Consider the following 19899-nt stretch of genomic DNA (forward strand, 5'->3'; position numbering starts at 1 on the left):
AGTGTCCTCGTGCCCGCCAGGGATGATTCTGTTGTTCCCCTCACAGACTAGAGGCTTTGCCAATGCCATTTTATTTATTCATTAGTGCATTCAATAGTCAAATATCCAAATATTTTTTGACTTTTTGTTTTCTTTCTCATTTTTTATTAGCATTCATCACTAGCTTAAGTTATCTTGTTTATTTCGTTGTCTTTTTTTTTTTAAGATCTTATTTATTTATTTGACAGAGAGAGATCACAAGTAGGCAGAGAGGCAGGCAGAGAGAGAGAGAGGAGGAAGCAAACTCCCTGTTGAGCAGAGAGCCCGATGCGGGACTCGATTCCAGGACCCTGAGATCATGACCTGAGCCAAAGGCAGAGGCTTAACCCACTGAGCCACCCAGGCGCCCCTAGTTGTCTTTTTTTAATCTCTTCCCCTTTAAGGCTCATTCACAGCCCTCTTCCCAGTGCCTTTGAAGCGTCCAGCATGAAACCCAAACAATATATAGTTGAAAAATGGGCAAACAAATCAATGTAAGGTATTTAGAATTTTGTAAGCAAGATAAATTTCAGCTAATTAAGGTTTGGCTTACTTCTGCCGTCACTTCACTCTATGCATTGTCTGGTCCAAAACAGATCTTTCTCGAATGCCTCTATGAGCCAGGCACTGGTCAAGGTGCTAGGGATACTGCAATGGACAACATGGACAAGACGACATGCTCCCTCATCACCTACCCACCAAAGCCAAGCTGCTGGGCTGAGCTCCAAGCTCCACCCCACCCCCCGGCCCTGCTCCTCAGAGCCCATTCATCCTGCCCACAGGGAACTCCTGGTGGCTGGATGATAAGGGAGCAAGGATGGCCAAAGGTTGGGAGCCTGTTTCCCCAGCAGGTGCAGGAAGCTGGGGTGAAGGTGAGAATCAAGAGACAGGCCCAGAGTGAAACAGAGTTAGGTGGCAAAATCTCGAGATAAGAAATCCAGCGGGGAAAACATGCCAGTGGGGATCTGGAAGTCTTGTTGGTGGAACTAGAGGTGGGGAGGAATTGGGAGGTTCTGAGTCTCAGCAACTTGCTTGAGATCAGAAGGGAGCCCCAAACCCAAGGAGGTCTGATCCCAACCTGTGGTCAAGACCTTTCTCTATTTTGGTGTTGGTGAATCCAGGGAGAGCTTTTCTCCTCTTCTCTCCCAGATCTTGTCATCCAGCCTTCAGAAAGACCCCGTGGGCTGAGGCCCAGGAATCCCAGCTCTTGGAGGCCCTAATTAAGACCCTGCCACCTTCTCACCAACTGAAGCGGTCTCTCCTCTAGGCTCCCATTTCTCACCTACACAATCCCAGGACACTGCACCTCCCTGACACCCCTGAAAACCATCTCCTCTCCTGGGTCTCACTTGCCCCTGGGTTTGCCCCTTCTGAGCAAACCAAGGCCCTGAGCCTGCCCTGCCAGGCTGCCATGGGGCTCAGACAATGCAGTGCATGGGAATGCCTGAAAGTGGCCACACGCTGGGAGACAAGTGTTGCTGTTAGATGTGCAGCACAGTGGACCACACCAGCAAGAAGGGGATGGAGAGGCCCTGTTCAGCACCTGGTCCCAAAGTTGTGGCATCCCCATGACATGGGAGGGTTATTTCCCCTCTCTCGATCTCAGGGCCTTCACCTGCGAAGTGGAAACTACAGCAACTGCTGTGCAGGATCACGGTGAGAAATAAGGAAAATAACGAGTGGGAAGAGCTTTACTGAGCATTTAAACCTGTGGTGGACGGGAGTCACCCTTCCTATTTTAGGAACAGGCCTTGTCCCACTTTAGGTTTTGGCAATGGGACAACCACTTGACCATTAGTAGGTCTGTAATTTACTCACATTCAGGAAGCATTTCTTAAGGATGGTGCTGGTTTAACAGACTGGGGACCCATTTCATCCTTGACCCCTAGTGGCTGCAGCACTGTTCACAAGGGCCCACTCACTGGTCACTTGCAATGTGACAATAATCAGACTCCTATAGGCTTGGAGTCGACATAGAGAGAGAGAGAATGAACAAGAGGGAAGAGCAGAGGGACAGAGAGAAGCTCCCCACTGAGCAGGGAGCCCTATGCAGGGCTCAATTCCAGGACCCTGAGATCCTGACCTGAGCCAAAGGCCGATGCCCAACTGACTGAGTCACCCAGGCGCCCTGCAAGATAATTCTTATATGTTGAAATGCAAATGAATTCTGCCCAGTGGAGGGATCTTTGGCTCCAATTGTACATGCACTTCAATATTCCTGATCTATAAATGCATCTGTTCTTTTTTTTTCCTTTGAAATAGAACATCTGCCTCGTTCCCTCACTATGCTTAAAATAAAATCTTTAATATGTTTATTTTATATTTGTATGAAAGTCATATTCTTTTTTTAATTTATTTTTAAAATTTCTTTTCAGTGTACCAGAATTCATTGTTTATGTACCACACCCAGTGTTCCATGCAGTATGTGTCCTCCATAATATCTACCACCAGGCTCACCCAACCTCCCATCCCCCACCCCTTCAAAACCCTCAGATTGTTTTTCAGAGTCCATAGTCTCTCATGGTTCATCTCCCCCTCCAATTTCCCCCAACTCCCTTCTCCTCTCCATCTCCACATGTCCTCCGTGTTATTCCTTATGCTCCACAAATAAGTGAAACCATATGATAATTGACTCTCTCTGCTTGACTTATTTCACTCAGCATAATCTCTTCTAGTCCCGTCCATGTTGATACAAAAGTTGGGTATTCATCCTTTCTAATGGAGGCATAATACTCCATAGTGTATATGGACCACATCTTCCTTATCCGTTCGTCCATTGAAGGGCATTTGGTTCTTTCCACAGTTTTGTGATTGTGGCCATTGCTGCTATGAACATTGGGGTACAGGTGGCCCTTCTTTTCACTACATCTATGTCTTTGGGGTAAATACCCAGTAGTGCAATTGCAGGGTCATAGGGAAGCTCTCTTTTAAATTTTTTAAAAAAGATTTTATTTATTTATTTTACAGAGAGAGAGAGAGATCACAAGTAGGCAGAGAGGCAGGCAGAGAGAGAGTGGGAAGCTGAGCAGAAAGCCCGATGCAGGGCTTGATCCCAGGACCGTGAGATCATGACTTGAGCTGAAGACAGAGGCTTAACTCCCTGAGCCACCTAGGCACCCCTCTCTTTTTAATTTCTTAAGGAATCTCCACACTGTTTTCCAAAGTGGCTGCACCAACTTGCATTCCCACCAACAGTGTAAGAGGGTTCCCCTTTCTCCACATTCTCTCCAACACACGTTATTTACTGTCTTGTTAATTTTGGCCATTCTAACTGGTATAAGGTGGTATCTCAATGTGGTTTTGATTTGAATCTCCCTGATGGCTACTGATGATGAACATTTTTTCATGTGTCTGTTAGCCATCTGTATGTCTTCTTTGGAGAAATGTCTGGTCATGTCTTCTGCCCATTTTTTGACATGATTATCTGTTTTGTGTGTGCTGAGTTTGAGGAGTTCTTTATAGATCCTGGATATCAGCCTTTTGTCTGTCCTGTCATTTGCGAATATCTTCTCCCATTCTGTGGGTTGCCTCTTTGTTTTGTTGACTGTTTCCTTTGCTGTGCAGAAGCTTTTGATCTTGATGAAGTCCCAAAAATTCATTTTCGCTTTTGTTTCCTTTGCCTTTGGAGACATATCTTGAAAGAAGTTGCTGTGGCCGATATCAAAGAGGTTACTGCCTATGTTCTCCTCTAGGATTCTGATGGATTCCTGCCTCACATTGAGGTCTTTTATCCATTTTGAGTTTATCTTTGTGTATGGTGTAAGAGAGTGGTCGAGTTTCATTCTTCTACATATAGCTGTCCAATTTTCCCAGCACCATTTATTGAAGAGACTGTCTTTTTCCCACTATATATTTTTTCCTGTTTTGTCAAAGATTATTTGACCAGAGAGTTGAGGGTCCATAACTGGGCTCTCTACTCTGTTCCACTGGTCTATGTGTCTGTTTTTATGCCTGTACCATGCTGTCTTGGTGATCACAGCTTTGTAGTAAAGCTTGAAACCAGGCAATGTGATGCCCCCAGTTTTGTTTTCTTTTTCAACATTTCCTTAGCAATTTGGGGGCTCTTCTGATTCCATATAAATTTTAGGATCGTTTGTTCCAGTTCTTTGAAAAAGGCCGGTGGAATTTTGGTGGGAATGGCATTGAAAGTATAGATTGCTCTAGGCAGTATAGACATTTTAACAATGTTTATTTTTCTGATCCATGAGCATGGAATGGTCTTCCATCTTTCTGTGTCTTCTTCAATTTCTGAAAGTCATATTCTTACTTAAAAAAAATAATATCCTTCAATAGTAAGGTCCTCCCCAGGGCCTTCAAAGGAGCCCATGCAAATTGCAAGTGAGAGGCCATAAAGGATGAACTTTACAGGTTTCGTGGTAAATCTTCCAGTGGAATTAAAAATTCAGGTAATGTGTGAACATGGATGGACCCACTTACATGGGATGGACTGAAGAACCAAACACTGTGTTGAAAGAAAGCCAGGAGCGGTCTATAACCTGGAAAGCAAAAGAATACAGATTTTGGAGAGTCAAATAATGGAAAACAGTATAAAATGCCATGGGTTCAAGGAAGAACCTAGAGGTGGCAATTTGCCTTGAAAATTAGGAGACCAAGGCTCCTAACTGATGGGAGTCTCTCCTTAATAGCAATATTAGGACAAGAGTGTGGAAATAGCCACGGCATGGGGACTGAATGGAGGTGGATAAAGTGAGTACAGTGAGCATGGCCTCCTATTTCTAATAAGTTGGCAATGAAAGGAAGGACTGAGATACCCCAATAGATAAGAGTAGACACATGGAGTTCAGTGGGATTTCCCCAGTGATATTTCATATTATCACTGACATTTCAGGTATCTAAGAACATCTAAAAAGAAGTTTTAAAGAAAGAAAAACAACTATAATTTACAAGATTACCATCATTTAGTTTCTACATATGATAGGTAAATGTGTATAACATTTAAATAATAAATAATGAGCCCAAGTTTTGAATATACATGAACACAATACAAAATTAGAATCATACTATATATATATATATATATATGATATATACTTATACTATATATATATATATGTATATATATATAGTATCAGAATATACTCATTACTTTGTCATACCTGGGAGAACGTTCTCATTTACTGATCTTCCAGATCAGTAGCTTAAAGACTGTATAATATACTATGTTGTGAGTGTTCATAATCAGCTGATTCATTCTTTTTATTTGGCCTGGCCTTTAGATTATTAACAACTTTTCACTGTTTTGATACTGCTGCCATGACTTTCCTTTACATTAATCTTCTTTTTTAAAGATTTTATTTATTTATTTTATTTTAGAGAGAGAGAGAGCATGAGCAAGCAGAGTGGTAGGAGGTGCAGAGGGAGAAAATCTCAAGCAGACTCCACGCTGAGCATGGGGCTTGATCACACCACCCTGAGATTATGACCTGAGCTGAAACCAGGTGGTCAACCAACTGAGCCACGCACGTGTCTCTCCTTTAATCTTTTTTTTTTGAAGATTTTATTTATTTGACAGAGAAAGAGCACAAGCAGGGGGATGGGCAGAAGGAGAGGGTGAAGCAGGCTCCCCACTGAGCAGGACCCTGGGATCACGACCTGAGCCAAAGGCAGACATTTAACCAACTGAGCCACCTAGGTGCCTTCCTTTACATTAATCTTAATGATTAGTTCTAATCCATTCCAAAAGAAAAACTACCTTGAAGTAGAATTCTTAGGTCAAATAGTACATGTTTCTGGCCTTTAATACATATTCTCAAATTTCCCTATAAATAGGGTGACCCAGGCCTCTTACAAGTGTATGAGTGACTGTTTGCTTCTAACTCCCTTATCAATGAGAATTTTCATATTTTAAGAATATTTGCCAATTTCTTTGGCAGATGTTGCATTATTTTAGTATGTATGATGTAATATTTACCATAAGTTTTCTTTCACTCTTCCTATAAGCTACGATTTCCTTGTGCTTTCCAATTTTGCTAACCATGTTCTTACTTATTTGGAAACTGGTTTTGCATTGGGGAAAACGGTGGTTGTTGGTGATTTACACAAGAACAAAATTCAGGGAATCATTGAGATAAAACCAGACTGAACTGGATAAAGAGAGAATGCAGGCGAGGACCACAAGCCCAGACAGCTCTTCTGAAGAAATTTGCTCTAAAGGAAAGCAGAGAAACTGGCTGTAGTAGAAGTGGAACATGGAGTCAAGGAGAAGTTATTTTTATATATGGGAGTGACCTAGCAGAGAAGAGAGATAAGAGAGATTGAGAAGTTGTTGACCTTAGTAAGAGCAGAGGAGGGCCATGCATTTTAATAGGGCATGATGCAGTACAAGCAGGTTGGAAAAATGGGAAGTGAGGTGGCTCTTCTAATTTCTCCATGAATCAAGAAATGGTCAAAGCTAAAATGGAAGAAACGTCGGAATTCTGATGTAAAAGGAGGTAGGAAATGGTGTTTCAGAGAATGAAGGAGTAAGCTAATGGGAGAAATCTAGTAAGACTGCTAGATAAGGGCAAGGGCCCATATAAGATTCATGATTAGAAACTAGATGTGAGATCAGTCTGCACACATCTACTTTTTTTTCTTCCACCACATTAAGCTGCTCAGATTTGGGTGACAAGTAAGTAGAGTTAAATTGACTAGGGTAGGGGTTCTCCAAGGTAAGAGGATCTAGGAACAGAGCAGAAAGGGAATTGATGATGACTGAAGTGAACTGGTATAGTGATGGGGCCACAGCATCGTAAGTAGGTGAAAGGGAGGCAAAGAAACAAGATGGGTTATGGGCAGCAAGAGTGGTGAGCCACTCTCTCTTCCAGCCATCCAAGATCCCAAAAGCAAAGGCAAAGGGGAAGAAGCTGGCCCTAGTCCCTGATGCTGTAAGAAGCTGGAGGCCAAGAATGTGGTCAATACCCTGTTTGAGAAAAAGACCAAGAATCTTAGCATTGGACAGGACATCCAGCCAAAAGGGACTTCAACCACTTTGTCAAATGTCCCCATGACATCTGGTTGTAATGGCAAAGAGCTAGGCTCTATAAAACTTCCAAAAGTGTCTCCCGTGATTAACCAGTTCCCCCAGGCTTTGGACCACCAAACAGCTACTCGACTGCTTAAGCTGGCCCAAATACAGACCAGAGAAAAGCAGGAGAAAAAGCAGAAATTGTTGGTGTTGAAAATTGTTGAAAAGAAAGCTGCCAGCAAAGGGGATGTCCCAGCAAAGGGGATGTCCCAATTAAGAGGTCCCCTGTCTTTTGAGCTTGGGTTAATACTGTCACCACCTTAGTGGAAAACAAGAAGGCTCAGCTGGTAAAGACTGCACATCATGTGGATCCCATTGAGGTGGGGCTGTCTTCCTGTCTGCTCTGTGTCATGAGATAGAGGTTCCCTACCACACTGTAGGAGGAGGCCAGGCTAGGGTATCCGATCCACAGGAAGTTCTGCACCACTGTTGCCTTCACACAGTTAACTTGGAAGACAAAGGAGCTTTGGCTAAGCTGGTGAAAGCAATCAGGACCAATTCCAATGACAGATATGGTTAGATCTTCTGTGTCTGGGGAGGCAACACCTTGGGTCCAAAGTTGGTGGTTCACATTGCCATGCTGGAGAATGCAAAGGCTAAAGAACTGGCCACCAAACTGGGCTAAGTGGCCACTGTTGAATTTTCTGTACATAAAAGTAATAAAAAGCTCTCTTTCAAAAAAAAAAAAAAAAAAAAGGAGTGGTGAACCAATAAGTTGGAGTCCGCAAAGGGGTCAGGGCATTATGGGAGAAGAGCTAAGAGCTATTAGGACAAGTGGTAGGAAAATAGAAAGTGGTTTCTGGAGGGTAGGATGCTTGAAATGGACATGAAAGAGATGGCAAAGTAGACATCGACCCAGTGAGATGCAGAAAGGATTGCTGACAATGAAGTTGAGGAACTGGGTCCAAGGTACTGGAGTGAACATAAGTGATCATGGCTGAAAAGCACAATGGAGAGTAATGTAATGAAGGAGCAAGACTGTAAACCAGGTGAAGAGTCTTCAGTGAATGAAGGGATTGGCAGATTGTCAGTAGATATGACTGCAATGTAGTAGTGGCAGAGTCTGAGGGCCTGCATTTCAGAGGAGATGGGCATTTGAGGGAGGAGGGCAGAGACATGACTGGGAAGGGGAAATGAGCTGCAAGGAGGTCATCATTTTCTCCACCAAATCCTTTAGAACCAGGGAATGTTTGAGAAAGAACAGCCACTCTTGAGAATATTAAAGTCTGGTCCTTAAGGGACAGAGAGATTTTAGTATTTAGTATGTTGAAAATGAAGGAGACACTGAGAAAAATTGTAGAGGATATAGGAATGGGGTGGGAGGTGCTCCTGATGAAAGTCACGAAGTCAAGGATGGACAGTGAAAGGGTCTGGGAATGTTGGGCTTCCAAAGTTCAGCTGCCCTCTAAAAGCCAGTTGTCCCCCGTGAGATGTCTAGCCCAGTCCTCTCATTTCAGAGACAAAAATACTCACAATCCTGAGGGGAAACTACTGCAGAACTTGCTCCCATCTCAGTCCCAGGTCCTGAATCTGGGATAAAGTCAGAAGGGTCTTCTTGTTCAGCACTCCTTGGAGGAGGGCCCTCCTTCCTGTTCCTCCTGGTATGGCGACCTCACTCTGCCCCAAGCCATTTTCTTCATGCTACAGAACACTTCCTGGGGCTTCCATCTGCTCTGTCCACTTCTGCCAATGCCTGCTTGAGCTGCCCCAAATCTGGAAGTGCCTGTTCCCAAAATGCCTTTAGGTAACAGAAGGTGCCCTCAATCCCCCTCCCACTCCTCAGCTCCTGAACTTCTTGCATTCAGGTTAGGGAAGTGACAAGACCCTTTGTCAGGTTTATCTGCCTGACAGTCCAGCCACTCTAATGAAGTCTTGTCCATCTTCCTCACTTCTACTGATGAGACAGCTGATTACAGAGAGTCCATTCTCTTCCCTGAGGTCACTCAGCACGGAGGCTGTGAAACTTGGCTGTGAATGAAGCTCGGCCCCTGACCCCAAAGCCCTTGCAAGTCCTTTCTCTGCATTTCTGCCTCCACTTCCTGGCTGTGTGACAAACTCTCAAGACAGGGCAATGTCAGTGCAGGATGACTACAGGTCAGATCCTCCCAGGCTGGTGGAAGCTTAGGGAGAAAGTGGCGTTGAATTGGTCTTTGAATGAAGAACTGAAGTCAACTGGGAAGGAACGCAAGAGGGTATCTATGGCAGAAGGAACAGCGTGAATCAGGCTGGATCTTATGTAGTTCTCAGCCTCCTATTATTTATTCACAGCGCTGAGGCCTGACAGAGCACAAGGGTGAGACCTGTAGATGTTCCCGTGGCTCTCGCCTGTGAACCCCTAAGACTTGCCTTTACTTGGCCTTCACTGGCCACAAGGCTGGCACCCCTAGCACGTCACCCCAACGTCCCTCCCGCAGTTGTCTGGGGAGGATGTCGAAGGACGCACCCCCGGGAGGCGCGACTTCGAGCTCATCTGGCTCTGATTGGCTGTGAAACTCGCGCCTTCAGGCCAGCCACTCAGAGGCGGCCATCAGTCCTCCCTTGCCTTTGATTGGCTGTGCTAAGCACGTGCTCAGATGCGCCCCCAGTTGCGACCTGAGAGCTGAGGCAACCGTTAACTGCCCACTGCCACCGTGTTCTTTTTCAGGCTCGTTGGGTACTGACAGGTAACTGGGCTGGGGAGCGGCGGGCAACCAGTCTCTGGGATGTAGGTAAGAGGAGGCCGTGGGCCCCGGGGAAGCAGCTCTCACCTGCCTTGGAGCACTGGAAGGCGGGAGAGCAGTCCTGCTGAGGGTCAACTGTCTTGTGACCTGAACTCATTCCCCCATCCTCAAATCTGCCTCAGGGCATAGGAATCCCCTGGCTGGGGACCCTGTGCCCTTTCCCCTCTCAGTGACTCAGTAGCTGGGGGTGGACTGAGGAGTGTGGGCGGGGCTGTTGGAGCCCAAATCTTACCTGGCTTCTGAGGTTTATGGAGGGCCGGGGAGGATTAAGATCGGTAATCAGCCATTGATCCCCTTTGCAGTAATTGGATTTACCCTTTGAGGAACATTAGGCCTCTTTTTTTTTTTTTAAGGTTTTATTTATTTGTCAGAGTGAAAGAATGACAGATCAGAAGTGGGGGAATGGCAGGTAGAGGGAGAAGCAGGCTCCCGGCTGAGTGGGGAGCCGATGCTGTCGCGGGGCTGGATACCAGGATCCTGGGATCATGACCTGAGCCCACTTAACCGACTGAGCCATCCAGGCGTCCCATTTTGGTCTCTTCTTGACTTCACATGATGCATTTGTTAATAATTAGACAGTAATGCATATTTTTTGGTTCTAAAGAGCTTGAGAAAAATTGTGTGTGAGCCTATATAAGGTCCCTTGAGTGCAAAGAAAAAATTGGCTGGTGTCTACTATCCTTAACTGATTGGAAGGAAGATTTGCTAGGATTAACCTCCAAGAAGGAGCTGTAGCAGCGCTCTTGGAAGAAAAGGAAGAATGACTTTTGAGGTAGAAGAAAACCATCAGAAACTCAAAAGATACCTAGGAAATGGGAGTTGTACCTCATAGAATGTTTCTAAGGACCACATGAGAAAACACGTGACGACCACTAACCTGGTCTTAGTCTTTGTAATTTTGTCATTTCGAGCATGTTATAAAAATGGAATCTTATAGTTTGTAATCTTTTGAGACCCAGATTTTTCTTTTTCTTTTTTTTTTTTTTCTTAAGATTTTATTTGTCAGAGAGAGAGAAAGCACAAGCATGGGGAGGAGCAGGCAGAGGGAGAAGCAGGCTCCCCACTGAGCAGGGAGTGGGACGTGGGGCTTGAACCCAGGACCCTGGGATCATGACCTGAGCCAAAGGCAGACACTTAACCAACTGAGCCACCCAGGCATCCCTAGACCATCATTTTTCATTTGGCTTAATTACTTTGCAGTCTGGTCAAATTTTTGCATGTATCGATACTTGTTTTCAGGAGAGGTTGGGGTCCTGAAGTGATATGGGCTGACTTTTCTTAGCCAGATCTGAGGGGAAGAAAAGATAGCTCAGAGCTCAGGCACTGGGTATTAATCTAGACTCCCATCACTTACCAGCTTTATGCTGTTGGCATGACTGCTAATCTGTGCCTATCTCAGGCTCCCTATCAGCATATGAAAGATGCTGAAACAAACTACCTCAGAAACAAACAGTAGATATATGCTCAGTAAAGTGTTTATCATGAAGTAAACAGTAGTTCATTTGGTAGGATTCTGTTTTTATCCATGTTCTTCATCTCAATGTGAGAACGATTACCTCTCAATTACCATTATTATACTCTGCCACAATAAACTTTTTACGATCTTCGAACAAGGTGTCTGTCCTGGAGGGCACCTGGGTGGCTCTGTTGGCTAAGCGTCTGCCTTCAGCTCAGATTGTGATGTCCAGGTCTTGGAATTGAGCCCCACGTCCAGCTCCCTGATTATCCGGGAGTCTGCTTCTCCTTCTCCCTCTGCCCCTCCCCCTGCTTGTGCTCTGTCTTTCTCTCTCTCAAATGAATAAATAAAATCTTTAAAAAAAAAAAAGATGTCTGTCCTTTCTCCGCTCCTTCCCTCTGGCTCCATGGTTTTCTTTACCTTGGGAAATAGTCTTTAGCTTATGCATTCTTTATCTGGCCAATATAGCTCCCAAATAACGACTTTCTCAGAAAACATTGTTAACAGCTACTTTTCAACTGTAGAACAAAATTCTATCCAACTCTTTTCCAAATATTATGCTATCCTTTCTTTATCTCCCCCACTGATCTATGGTCTTTTATCCTGAGATGATAATTCATCTTTAAATCCCCATTGTCCAGCACACTGCCAATCATGTAAGAGATGCTCAGTATAAGTTGTTGAATCAGTGAATGAAAATTCTTATGTAGGAGAATTGGTCACACCTTGAATTTCTAGGAAAAGATTTATATTTGAAAGTATATGTTCATTTTAAATTGGTAAATTGCCCTGTAGCAGTATCATAATTTCTTTGTGGCTCTGTGATATTCAATCAAGTCATTATAGTTTAATTATATAGTATGATCACTTTGTAGAGTTTTATGGTGTGTTTTGTTTCATTACATATGTAAGCATTTTCATTTATTACTATATAATCTTCAGAAACATAATTTCTTTAAAAAGATTTATTTTAAGTATCCTTTTACACCCAACATGGGGCTCGAACTTACAGCCCTGAGATCAAGAGTTGCATGCTCTACCAACAGAACCAGCCAGGTGCCTTAGAAATATAATTTTGATAACTTAATATTGTTGTTGTTCCTCAGTTTAAGTGTTTCACTATTGTTGGGATTTCATTTGTTTTCTCTGTTTTGGCATTCTATAGTCATCTGTACATAAAGTCGTTTCTGTCTTTGGATTGTTTTCTTTTCCTTTCCTTTTTTTTTTTTTTTTTAAGAATTTTTATTTACTAGAGAAACAGAACATGCGTGAGAGAGAGCATGAGAGGGGCCAGGGAGGGGCAAGGGAGAGAAAGAGGGAGAAGCAGGCTTCCCACTGAGCAGGGAGCCGGAGCTCTTCTTCTTCTTCTTTTTTTTTTTTTGTAAAAAATTTATTTTAGAGTGTGACCTGAGCAGGTGGGGGCGGAGAGGGGTAGAGGGAGAGGAGAGAGAGTATCCTCAAGCAAACTCCTTGCCGACTTGGAGCCAGTCACAGGGCTCAGTCTTCTGAGCCAGAGATCATGACTTGAGCCGAAATCAAGAGTCGAATGCTTAACCATCTGAGCCCCTGGATTGTTTTGAAAGAAAGATAACCAGAAATGGGATTACTTGATCATTTTAGGACATTTGATACATAGCATTAGCATGATTTTATTACCATTTAAACTATGGTGAATATGATAGACTAAAATGGTACCTCAGATAACTTTTTACATTTTCCATTCGCTGTAATATTGAAATTATTCTGTCATGATTTATTACTAATTGCATTTCCTTTTCTGTGAGTTACCTTTTTTCATTTTGCCCAATATTGAAGTCTTAGTGTTTTTCTTATACCTTTATATATAAACCACTTATATTGTAAAGATGTGCTCTCAACATACAGTTTTGAGATTCTGTATGTATGATGTTGTTCTATGTGCTGAATGTATAGTATTTAACAATCAGGCAAAATTTTTGCACTCATTTAGCTAATATTTAAAAGTACGAGAAAATAACACTTGATCTTAGCCAAAAGGCCGAGAAGAGATAAAAGTATGAGAAAATAAGTAAGAAAATAGAATATTTAGTATTTTAAATATCAAAAAATGTGAAGAAAAAGAAAAGCAGAGTGAAGATTGAGAGAGCGTATAAGGGGGTTGAAATTTTCATTTGGATAACAATGGGAAAGTAATTTTTTGGTAAAAACTTGAAGGGAATGAGACAGTTTACATATCTGAAAGACAAGTATTTGAAGCAGGAAACACCAAATGTGAAAGACCTGAGGCAGCAACGTGCTTGGCATCTTTGAAGTAAAGGTAGACTGGAAAGAAAGGGGAGATAGTGGGAAATGAAGTTGGAATATTAAGGACAGATCATGTCATAAAAGAGGTGCTGACTTTTGTGTATATTTAATAGTTTCATTTAGATGTAATTCACATACTACTAAATTCAGCTTTTTAAAATGTACAATTCTGTGGCTTCTTGTATTTTCAAAGAGTTGTGCAATGATTATCACAATTTTATTTTTTAGTTTCAGGAGTAGAATTTAGTGATTCAACACTTACATACAGCACCCAGTGCTCCTCACTACAAATGCCCTCTTTAATACCCATCACCCATTTAACCCATCCCTTCACCCACCTCCCCCAATTATTACAGTTTTAGAAACATTTTCATCACCTCCAGAAGAAACCTCATACCCATTAGCAGTCACTTACTATTCTCTCACTCTTTTCTGCCCCAACCCTATATAACCGTCTTTCTGCCTTTGTATAGATTTGCCTCTTCTGGACATATATAAAACAGGAATAATACCTGTTTTTTTGTGACTGACTTTTTTTTCACTTGTCATAATGTTTTAAAGGCTCATCCATGATGTGACATGTAGTAGTATTTTATTCCTATTTATAGTTGACTATTATTCCATGGTATGGATATACTACATTTTAATCTACTCATTACTTCAGGGGCATTTAGATTGTTTACTCCATTTTGGCTACTATGAATAATGTTTCTATGAACCTTTGTGTGCAAGTTTTTATGTGGGTATATGTTTTTAATTCTCTTGGGTGTATACCTAGGTGTGGAATTGCTGGGTCGTATGGTAACCCTTTTTATTCACTTATGTTTTAATGTATATATATATTTAAGATTTTATTTATTTGACAGACAGTGAGAGAGGGAACACAAGCAGGGGGAGTGAGAGAGGGAGAAGCAGGCTTCCCGCTGAGCAGGGAGCCTGATGCGGGGCTCAATCCCAGGACCCTGGGATCATGACCTGAGCCGAAGGCAGACACTAATGACTGAGCCACCCAGGTGCCCCTGGTAATTCTTTTTAACTGGGGAATTGCCCGTTTTCCAAAGTGGCTGCACCATTTTTCATTCCCACTAATAATATATGGGGGTTCCAATTTCGTCAGTCCTTGCCAACACTTCTTACTATTTTTTTGTTTATAATCATCCTAGAGGATGTGAAGTTGTAAATCATTGGAGTTTTGATTTACAGTTCCCTAATGGCTAATGATGTTAAATATCTTTTCATGTCAATTAGCTGTTTGTATCTCTTCTTTGGAGAAATGTGTATTAGCTCCTTTCCCTATACTATATTTGGTTATTTGTCTTCTTACTGAGTCATAAACATTTTTATATTTTCTGGATACAAGTCCCATATCAAGATATATGAATTACAAATATTTTTTCCCCATTCTGTGGCTTTTCTTTTTACTTTTGTGGTAGTATCCTTTAAAAAAAAATGTAAGTAATCTCTACACTCAATGTGGGGCCCGAACTCATGACACCAAAAGTAAGAGTCGCATGCTTCTCCAATTGAGCCAGCCAGGAGTCTCTCACTATATACTTTTTAGAGAAAGAAAAGTTAAAATTATTTAACTTAGTAGTATTACAAAAATATCGGACCCCTTGAAAGAATGTTGGAGCCCATTAGGGATCCTAGAACCACATTTTGGGAACCACTATACTATACATATACACATACAAATTTTTGACCCAACTCAATATTAGTATTTAGTTTTCATATATGACGTTGAGTTTATTTAGTTAGTTAGTTTCAGAAGTAGAATTAGTGATTCATCAGTTGTATATATCACCCAGTGCTCATTACAAGTGCCCTCATTAATTTTGAGAGAGAGAGAGAGAAAACTTGCGTGCACACACAAGCAGGGGTGGGTGTGGCAGAGGGAGAGGGAGAGAGAATCGTAAGCAGGATCCACACCCAACACAGAGCCAGACACGGGGCTCAGTCTTCACGACCCTGAGATGGTGACCTGAGCTGAAATCAAGAGTCGGATGCTTAACTGACTAATCCCCTGGGTGTCCCAACTTTCAGTTTATTTTAAATGAGTACATTATATCTGTTTTAACTTTTTAATTCTGAACTCTGTGATAACAAGGAGATACATGCTTTTAATCAATCAGGCTATGGCTCTTAAAATAACTGCCAAAATGTAGTATTACATTTTAGCTTAGGGGCAAGAACAGTAATAAAGATCTGCCCTATGATGTAACAACTGGGGTAATATCTTTTTTTTTTTTAATTTTATTTATTTATTTGACAGAGATCACAGGTAGGCAGATAGAGAGAGGTGGGGAAGCAGGCTCCCCACTGAGCAGAAAGCCAGATCCCAGGACCGTGGGATCATGACCTGAGCCGAAGGCAGAGGCTTTAACCCACTGAGCCACCCAGGCACCCCAACTGGGGTAATATCTTTATCATGAAACTAATTATGTGAATTTTTCTAGATTTAGGTTAAAGTAATATTTTCTCCCCAGATAGTCCAAGCTCTATATAATAAACTGACTGCTAAACCATAAGGTGCATGGGAAAGATATTGTTGGTGATCATCTTGATATTGTTGGTGATCCTATGTAAGAATTCTGAAACTTGGCTCTCAATTTCATGAGAAGGAATATATTTTCATATATAAATTTTCCACACATCTAAGAATGATTATATTCTTTGGGTCCTCCAAATTCATTTTGAACTTCTGAATCGAAATGTTAGAAAATAAGATTGAACTAAAAACTGCTTACATTACTTCATAGCACACAACCCATGAGACGTCCTAGTATGCAGATGAGGATGTGACAGTGAGTTTGGAGTGACAGTTCTGGAGGCAATAGAAGCGCCAGACAGAAACTCTTAGAGAAGCTGAAAGAAGCTAAAGCATTTTAAAACATATCAAATGGGTGAGTTTTAATAGTATAATTCTAATATGGTTATTCCCTTATTTGTAAAACTTAGTTGATTAGCAGATTTGCCCATGAATAAATGATGTTACTCTCAAAGTGGAAAATGCATTACTTTGTTTCATGATTCTATTTTCAAATTTTTTTTAAGAGAAAGAGAGAGAGCTGGGTGAGGGGCCGCAGGAGAGGGAGAGAGAAAATCCCAAACAGGCTCCACGCCCAGTGCTGAGCCTGATGCAGGGCTTGATCTCACAACCCTGGGATCGTGACCTGAGCCGAAATCAAGAGTTGGACACTTAACTGACTCAGCCACCCAGGCACCCCTGTTTCATGATTCTAAAATCAGTTTTGTGTGTTAAAATATGCTTAATGTAGCTTGAGCGACACTTTGGGCCAAATCAGTTCCACTTCTCAATTATATGCAGGAGTGATCCTTTTCCAGCACTCAGTAACTGATTACAACACCTCTTCATTTTCTCCTTAAATAAACCAAGATATTCAAATTCATCTTAAAACTGCTAACATTGTATGTTTGTCTCATAAAGTAAAATGAGCCCAGTTTCAAAAAACTTAAAAAGGAGCAGGGTTTTACGATCGAGACTACTATTGTACCATGGATAACTCTTATTACACTTGATTATTATAGTTCAGCCATTGTGTAAGTGAGGATTGCTCATGTAATAATTTTTGTACCCAAACGTATATGTATATAGGCACACACACACATACGCTAACACATACATGCACACACTTTTGCTTGGTAATAACTTCACTATCTTTTTTTGTTATTACATGAAGTTTAAATATTTTCAGAAAAGGGCAAAAGTTAATATTTTATTTTTAAAATAAGATTTTATTTATTTATTTGACAGAGAGAGACAGTGAGAGAGGAAACACAGTGGTGGGGGGTGCGTGGGAGAGGGAGAAGCAGGCTTCCCACTGAGCAGGGAGCCAGATGCGGGGCTCAATCCCAGGACCCCGAGATCATGACCTGAGCCAAAGGCAGATGCTTAATGACTGAGCCACCCAGGCACCCCAAAAGTTAATATTTACTGCATAACTTCATTTTGAAGATTTTTTTATTTTAAAATAATCTCTATACCCAATGTGGGGCTTGAATTTACAACCCCAAGATCAAGAGTCATGTGCTCTACCAACCGAGCCAGCCAGGTACCCCTCTACATTTTGTTTTAAAGTACCTTTGATAACATACGAAAAATGTTTTTTGATTAAAAATGTATTTTGTTTTATATTAGATATCACTTCTTATCGTGGAATGTTCTCAACTATTATGGCACGAGAGAACCATGGTGCCCATGGGGGTGTAAGGTAAATGCTCAGCCATTCCAATTCCATCTCCCTCTCCATGTTGAATTCTGGCTGAGGGAAGCTTAGTACATCCCAGCCCTGAGCCTGTGGGGCTAACATGTGAGCATATTCTGGGACTGAGTGCTGATGTGGGAGTGTCAGGGACGTGGCAGGCTGGAGGAGGCTGGGGGAGAGTGAGAAAAGGGGTATCTGTTCCTCAGGGATGGGAGAGACAGTGTTTGACAGCTGAGGACAGTGAGGAGAAGGGAGTAACCCTAAAGGAATATGGCCTCGGGTTTCTCCCACTGCTTCCCAATAGTCTCATTTTCCTTTTTTGCAAGCCTGAGTTTTGCACGTTGAGGCCCCATTATTTGGGTCATTATGATGCCATTATTTTCTGACATTTGTTTTTGTTTTTCCTTTTCCCCTAGACCAAAAAAATATGGCAGTGACAGAGCATGGTGCCCCTCAGCAGCCTGTTTTCCGGTCTCCACAGCCACTTGCTGCCTCCCCAGGTCCCACTTAAGGATTCTCAGGGCTACAGGAGTAAAATTTGTTTTTTCCAACTTCCTTCCTCATGTTGACTCCACATGTCGCCTTGAGGGCCGTGGTAACTCACTCTCTGTAGTAGTAATTCCTGTGATACTCTTTACTCCTCTCTCACATATAAAATGGCAGTATAAAAATGGCTTGTACTGAGTGTACTGCCATTTCCCAACTTATTAGCATGCTGAGATAAAAACATACTCTTTAAATATACAGATCTGAATTTGTGTGTTTTCTGCCTCCCAACGGTGTGTAACAAGGAAGGGATAGAACCTCTGGTTAAGGAGAAAAGAAGCTGGGGCGCCTGGGTGCCTCAGTGGGTTAAGCCTCTGCCTTCAGCTCAGGTCATGATCTCAGCGTCCTGGGATCAAGCCCCGCATCGGGCTCTCTGCTCAGCAGGGAGCCTGCTTCTCCCCCTCTCTCTCTCTCTGCCTGCCTCCCTGTCTACTTGTGATCTCTCTCTCTGTCAAACAAAATCTTTTTTTTAAAATCTGCTTAAAAAAAAAAGGAGAGAAGAAGCTCAGCCAGGGCTGACGGACCTAAAGGTAGAAAGTCAGGGTTGGAGGGTGGACCGTGTGTGTGTGTGTGTGTGTGTGTGTGTGTGTGTGTGTGTTGGGTGGTAGTCCCCGGGAAGGAGAATGGGAGTATGCAGAGTATGCGCTCTGCAGAATTGTAATCCTGGGGTGATAAAACATGTTAGTATCTAGCTGTATGGAAAGGACCCTTTTTTGGTCTCTAGTTGCTGTTCCATGGAAACTCTGCTGCTCATCAACAGTCCCCATTGTTTTATTTATTTTATTTTTTTTAAAATAGTGGTTCCCAGGGTCAAACAACTGCAATTTCACCAACAGGGCTACAGCCTGGGGAGTAGGGCAATTTGGGGGACTTCCTAAAGTCTATCTCTGGACCAAAGTCATTGAAATTGGTCTCCATAATTGAATGATTCAACAAGTAAACTCGTAAGTCAAATGGTTACATGTATGTTTCTACTGATTAGGTACAGCAATGATTAAGAGGCAGGAGTGTTTCCCCAGCCCTGATCTAGTTTTTGGCATTCTTTATTGGAGAAATTTGAGGAAAGGGATGAGCAATGTTGGATCAACCATATACTCTTATCCAAACTCTCCCAAGTTGTTCCATTCGCCCAAGGGTTAAGATGGAAGCAAGGGCAATGGGACGAGGAGCTCTACTGCCGGGGTGACTGCTGGGAACAGCGGCAGCTGTTTCTCCTCTCCTACTGGTCTCAGTGTTGAGCCATGTTTGAAGGCATTGCTCACCCTACCCAGCACAACCCCTTTGAGGCTCATCCTGGTGGCTCCTGCTTGGCTCTGATAGGCTGCAAGGCTCGCACCCTCCACGTGCCAGGGGCCATGGGGGCCCCTGTGAGTTGACTGGAGAGAAAAAAGCCTTTCAGCAGTTACCCACTGGCCCACATATTTTCTCTTCCTCCTTGCTGGCCAGCTACTGGATTTTGTGTTGGGGTTGGGGTAGCGGAGGTTGGTGTTCAGAGGCTCAGAGGTCAGTGGGAGGCCCAAGCCTCATTCCCTTAGAGCACCAGGGTACACACTGCAGGGTGGGCTACAGGGTGACCAAGGCTTACCACCCCCACCCTCCCAAATCTGCCTCATGGGATAAAAA

At 42.7% G+C, this 19899-nt stretch overlaps 1 long non-coding RNA gene and 1 pseudogene across 1 annotated transcript; both read left to right on the forward strand.

The window, feature by feature from the left end:
* Window positions 1-6349: 6349 nt before the first annotated feature.
* On the forward strand, window positions 6350-7741 carry LOC125103248 (60S ribosomal protein L7a-like; annotated as a pseudogene).
* Window positions 7742-9632: 1891 nt separating this feature from the next.
* LOC125086893 (uncharacterized) lies at window positions 9633-18471 on the forward strand. The gene is made up of 4 exons (XR_007123296.1): window positions 9633-9708; window positions 16264-16407; window positions 17664-17736; window positions 18147-18471. It is a non-coding gene; the product is annotated as an uncharacterized LOC125086893 (long non-coding RNA).
* Window positions 18472-19899: the final 1428 nt, after the last annotated feature.

This window comes from Lutra lutra, chromosome 1 (assembly GCF_902655055.1).
Source record: "Lutra lutra chromosome 1, mLutLut1.2, whole genome shotgun sequence".
NCBI classification, from domain to species: domain Eukaryota; kingdom Metazoa; phylum Chordata; class Mammalia; order Carnivora; family Mustelidae; genus Lutra; species Lutra lutra.